We start from the raw sequence: 6,000 nt of genomic DNA, 5'->3' as shown, positions 1-6,000 counted from the left end.
AGTTTATTTATTTTGAGAGAACGAGAGGGGCAAGGGCAGAGAGGGAGAATCCCACGCAGGCTCCACACGGTGGGGATCATCGTCCGGAACTGTGATACCAAGACCTGAGCAGAAATGAAGGGTCAGACAGACACCCAGGTGCCCCTCTGCTCTATTCGTCGTAAGCACTGCCTGGGAAGCACCCTGTTGTCCTGACTAAAGAGTTGACGAAGCTGAGCGTACAGAGGTTAAAGAAACAAACAACAACAACAAAACTTGCCCAGGATCACACCCCCGATTCTGTATCCCCAAACCCTTTCCCCATACCCAGCGCGTAAGTGGGCATGTTCAGAGATGGTAACACAGGTATGACCCGCTTTCCCAAAGTGTGTCACTCTCCTCCGTCCGCGCCTGCGTCCGCTGGCCCAGAGGAATCAGGAGAGGATTTCGCTTGGGAGGGAAAAGCCACCGCGGCACCGGCGCCCGTCTTCCTGAGAGCGGAGTGGCGTGCTCTCCGCTTTGCACCGGCTGGACTCAGAAACGGATTCGCCGAGCGCTCTGCTTTCCGACGGCGCGGGAACCTCCGAGAGCCTCTCGCGGCAGCCGCGCTTCAGGCGAGCCTGACCCTCTCCCGGGCCGGCCACCTGGGCGCCCGAAAACTGGCGCCAGGGGCTCCAGGTAGCTGTCGGTCCTCGCAGCAAGCAGGGCGAACGAGCCCGGGCAGGCCAGCAGCACGCCGCGCTCGCGCAGGCGGCGCAGCCGCGGGTGGAAGCGGGGAGAGAGGCGGTGCCCTGCTGACGCCCGCGGCCCCTCGTGACCCCGGCTTAGGAAGCAGGAGCGGTTTCCAAAGCAACAGGGCTGGCGCCTGCGCAGCTCGCTTCCCCGGCGCCTGGGGGCTGGGGGCGGGGGAACCCGGCCGCGCAGGCCCCGCCCCCCGCGCAGGGCGGTCCCGCGAGCGGAAGCGCTCGGGGCGGAAGCGGAAGTGCGCGGACAGCTGCGGCGGGGCCGAGGGCTGTGCGGGAGAGTGTCTGCTGTGCTGGCGCATCTCTAGGTAGGGCCGGGCCTGCCGGGCCAGCGCCGTCCCGACCGCCCCCCGCCTGCCGGGCTCGGCTGTGCTCGCCGCGCTTGCGGCTCTGCGCCGTCGCTGCCGCCCCGGCCGTGAGCCCCGTCGCGGGTCCCTGCGCCCGGGTCCGAGTCCTCCGGGGACCTGGGACTCGCCGCCCACTGCCTTTCCCCTCCTGGGCCTCTCCATCCCTGTCACCTCACTCCCTGATCCCTCACAGCTGTGCCCTTGCTTCCTCCTCTTTAGTGTCATCCTGACCACCCCACCCCCCCTCCGAGAGAGAGGTGTCCCGATTCCGGTCCACTCACCCCGGCTACCCGGCCGCACAACTGGTTTGGTCGCCCCCGGAGAGGCGTTCTCTGATCTCTGCAGTCGCGTCTCAAAACCTGTGTGCCTTTCGCCCCAGGCATGTCTGGGCTGTTCTAAGCCGGGGCTCCAGCACCTGGCAAGTGCTAGGTCCTTACAGAAAGAAAGATGAAAAGGTAGCCGGCTAGTGTCGGGGTAGCTCAGAGGACCATTTGTCTAAGGCGGCCAAGGAGGGGCCGGGAAGTTTCTTTGCAGGAAGGGGCTATTTGAGATGAGTTTTAAAGAAGTAGGAGTTTGGAGGTGAAAGAGGAGCAAGAGGCCGTTCGTCCCTGCAGAGGAAACCATGTTTGATAGAGTTGAGAAAAGTTACATAGCTGATTAGAGACGGGGAATGGCAGGAAGGTACAGAGAATTAGGGGCAAGGAAGCCAAGTGGTCAGATGTCATTACTAAGGCAGCCTGGCAGGTGTATGATGATGGTGTGGGCGATCGCACATCATGAGAACAGGGCTTCTGCAGTTGTGCAGGAGGGAAGTTTTAAAACCCCAAACCCGAAAATGGCAGTGGAGAGAACTTGGAGTTGAGTTGGATGCGAAAGGCATGAGATGTCGGTATTTCTAATGACCCAGGTTTTTGGCTTGACATTTGAGATGATTCAGGGAGTGAGAAATGGCTTGGGGAACACATTTGGAGCACCAGGCTCCTGACTGCTCGCCTCCCAAGTGTATCAAGTTGTTTGGTCTGGAACTGTATTTCACGGTGGTTCCTCGATCTTGTCCTTGGTCTCTGTCGTTTGTGGCCTCACAGCTGCGTGTGCTCAATGACCTGCCCATGCTTGGGCCTTGCTGTCAGGAGCTACCCAGTGTGCACCAGCACAGCCTTCACACGTTCTCTGTGTTTCGATCTCTTCATCACCCTGTCCCTTGCCGTCCCTGAGTTCTGCCATAGTGCTCCTCCCTGCCCTGATGGTTCCTCTGGTCTTAGAACTGCGCTGGTGCCTTCCTTACCCACTGTGTTCGGGAAGCGCGCTGACAGCACCACAGCTGAGCCAAGTCCCTCACTGCCCATCTCTCCACACCCCTCTCACCTACCTTATGTCATTTCTGAATCCCTAATCTCCCAGACCTATGGCACCCTCTGGTCACTTCTTTCCTGCAGACTGAGAAAACTGAAGGAGGTGGCATCTGAGGTCCTGCGCCATCCCTGAGCCTTAACCTGGGTGTCATTTATGGGGTAGATTTACTGTGAAGCTAATGAAGGTCAGGCCTCAGGGTCCTTCACTATCATGAGCTCCTTGCAAGGCACCGGGAAAGGCCTCAGTGGACTTGTGTTTATAATTTTGTGTTTTTTATAAAGAAGGACCCCAACTCTGTAGGCTTCAGGCCCTACACCACTCGGATCCCTGTGAAACTTGCGATTTGTCACATCCTACTGTCTTGGTGTTTGCATTCTTGTCCTTCAGATGTTGCCCTTCATGTGTGTGCTTCTTACTGGGGCTTGGAGAGAACATAGGAGTGGGTGGAGCCCAGTTCCTGCCGTAACCGGACTTTAATTTGCTCTCTGTCGGGGAGGGGGATGCCGGAAGTTGGGATCTGAGTGCCTTTGGCAGAACCTTTGCAATGGTGTAGTTGCATGGATTGATTTATTTCCCTGCTGCGTTGCCACTTTTTTCAAGAAAAAGTTAATGGCGAGAAGTCTGCTTTACTTGAGGTCATAAAAGCAATTCTTATTTCTATGGAAGAAGCTACAGCAATACATTGGAGAATCATTCAGAAGAATTAATTGCATCCTTTCTTTTATTAGTGTGAAAGTGAGGTAACCCTAATGCTATAAATTGTTTTTATAAAACTTCATAGTTGGGGCGCCTGGGTGGCTTAGTCGGTTAAGCGTCCGACTTTCGCTTAGGTCATGATCTCGCGGTTCGTGGGTTCGAGCCCCGCGTCGGGCTCTGTGCTGACTGCCAGCTCAGAGCCTGGAGCCTGTTTCAGTCTGTGACTCCCTCTCTCTCTGACCCTCCCCTGCTCACGCTGTCTCTCTCTCTCTCTCCCTCTCTCTCTCCTAGAAATAAATAAAAAATATTAAAAAAAAAAAAAAGAAAAGAAAAGAAAAGAAAGCCTGGCAGTGTGCACACGTGTCAAAATGCACCATCCAGTGCACTTACTCTAAAAGCCCCACAGCAGACATCTCTAGTCCCACGGGCACACGATCCGCTCGTTCAGGGTTGTGAAAGGCCTGCTGTACCAGCAGAGAAGGAAAGAGAACTGGTGCTGGACAGCAGCCACCAGCGTGTGCTGCCTTAGGGCACCTGCCTGATAAAGCCGAGATTTGAACCCATCCCAGCCTCCAAAGCTTGTGTACCTTTCACTAAGCCACGGCCCCACCTAACTGTGGCACCTGAGTGGTCTGGTTGCTGCGGGCTCCAGAGCTGCAGACCACATCGCTCACTGCAGAATTGCCCGGTGGGTGTCCTTAGTCCAGAGAGCTCTCCTTCCTGAAGGTTCTCCCCGTCATAAGGGAATGAACAGAATGATCAGGACTGAAGGAGCAACCAGAACACTGTGCCTTTCCCTAACCCACTGCAGCTTGACAGGCCCCTTGAAGGTCAAGGACACACGATGTGACAACCACTGTCACTGAGCACAGGTGAAGATGCAGGTACGCCTGCACAAATTTATGCTTCATTTATCCAAAACTCAGGGTAAGAATCCAATATAAACTCATGAGTTAGAGCTAAAACAATTTATTCGTTGGAGACTCTTCAAGCTCTTATTTATCACCTATGGACTATTTCTCTATGCAGTTCTAACAAGAAACTTCTATATCCACAGTAGAGAAACATACGGTAAGGACATCTGAGGCAGGCACCGACAGCAGCAGGAACTGTTGAGGGCTGACAAGGGGACAGCAGAACAGGAAAACTAAAAACAACCTGAAAGATACAAAAACTCCTTACAAATAACAGGGGAAAAGCTTCCCACGCCTCAGCAACTTCTAACAGTGTTTACATCACAACTAACAAGTTACGTTTTAAATGTTTGAGATCATTAAAGAAAGTTTATACTATCCAGAACATTCTACTAAGAAAGCAGAGAAATAATATATTTTAGGAAGATTGCCATCCTAAATGGGAGATTTTAATGTTTAATGGGCCAAAACCCAGAACTAAACTATCCAGAAAACTCCACTGTTTCAAACAGTTACTTTCCTCTCGTCCTGTTGGCAATGGTTTGAATATAAATGACTTGAAGATAACTTCACAATACTCTGGGCTAAAGCGCTGATGGGAACGGCAGTCCGGCTGCACAGTGTCATGGAACCTCGCGTGTCCCTGCAGGACTCTGCAGCCAGACAGTCAAACTGACAGACCTGAGGATTTGGTCCACCTTACAGGAAAGGTTCTACAGTAAAAGCAGTGGATTCCCTCTCACTGAGCAGTATTCGTTTATAAAGAAAAGGGTGCTCAGGAGCTGGTTTTCTTGGTTGGCAATGTCTGACTGAAGACAAAATATTTAATCTCTTCGTGTATCACTGATTCCCTTTTTTGCACAAATTTAAATAATGATTTACCTCTCAATTTGATAGATTTTAAACTACTACCACAAAATCCTTTCAACAGATCTTACCTTATATAAGTAATTTAAACCTTAAATAACATGTTTTTGGTCTCTGAAGGTTTTTCCAACATCACCTTACAAAGAAAAATGTGTAAGAGCAAATTAAAAAGTTACTTATACTTACTATGAAGTTTTTTTTTTTTTTAATGTTTTATTTTTATTTCTAGGAGAGAGAGAGGGAGAGAGAGAGAGAGACAGCGTGAGCAGGGGAGGGTCAGAGAGAGAGGGAGTCACAGACTGAAACAGGCTCCAGGCTCTGAGCTGGCAGTCAGCACAGAGCCCGATGCGGGGCTCGAACCGCGAGATCATGACCTAAGCGAAAGTCGGACGCCCAACCGACTAAGCCACCCAGGCGCCCCAGGCTTTCTTTTCTGATGGACCCTGTGCCTTTCACTCCCTCTCAGGGCTTGTATCTTAGTGACTTTGTCTTATCCATTGCTGCGTCCACAGCTGCTAGCACAGGGTCTGGAGTACAGTAAACACCAGATGAATATTTCCTGAGCAAGTATGGGAACTTAGAACTCCTGCCCTTGGTATGTATGGGGCCAGAAGAGGGTCTCTTCCTCCATTGTCTTTGCAATGGGAATTAGGACCCTGCGTCCTTCCAGTGTTAGGGTTTTTCCAGAATAGGTGTTTGGATACTGGGCAGCTAGAGCCACCAGTGCCTGCCAGGGCCCCCCCCATTTATCTCCACTTTTGCCTGTCTCCATCCTTTCTCCATGACGTCAGGTAAGTGTTTCTAAAATGTACTTGCTTAGGAGGCTTGAACGATATCTAATCTCCCTTTGAGATGAAGTGCAGATGCATGTGTGTGGCTAACAAGCCCCTGTGTTGTCTGGCCCTGACTGCAGCCTCATCTCCTCTCCTTCTTTTAAATCAGAGTTCTAGCCACACTGAGAGGTTGGTTGTTTCCGCCCCCCCCCCCCATTTTCCATGTTTGAGGAACACATAGTATAAGTAGCATCGCAGGTTAAACTGCTTAATAGAACACATATTTTAAACACCTTAGAACCACCCATTTACTGGTCAGAAAAAAAAA

The 6,000-nt window shown here is 51.9% G+C and overlaps 1 protein-coding gene across 7 annotated transcripts in view; it reads left to right on the top strand.

Moving 5' to 3' along the window:
* Positions 1-956: 956 nt before the first annotated feature.
* Positions 957-6,000, top strand: part of FAM120B (family with sequence similarity 120B) — an 86,630-nt gene continuing 81,586 nt past the window's right edge. For all 7 annotated transcript variants that reach the window (XR_005526924.1, XM_039224212.1, XM_039224211.1 and 4 more), the window contains exon 1: positions 957-1,030. The gene's annotated coding sequence lies outside the window, so the exon portion shown is untranslated. The remainder of the gene's footprint in view (positions 1,031-6,000) is intronic.

The sequence above is a fragment of the Hyaena hyaena genome, unplaced genomic scaffold (genome assembly GCF_003009895.1).
Source record: "Hyaena hyaena isolate Hyena2069 unplaced genomic scaffold, ASM300989v1 scaffold_1557, whole genome shotgun sequence".
Classification (NCBI taxonomy): Eukaryota; Metazoa; Chordata; class Mammalia; order Carnivora; family Hyaenidae; genus Hyaena; species Hyaena hyaena.
The sequence above is the reverse complement of the archived record's forward strand: the minus strand, read 5'-3'. Positions and strand labels throughout refer to the sequence as shown.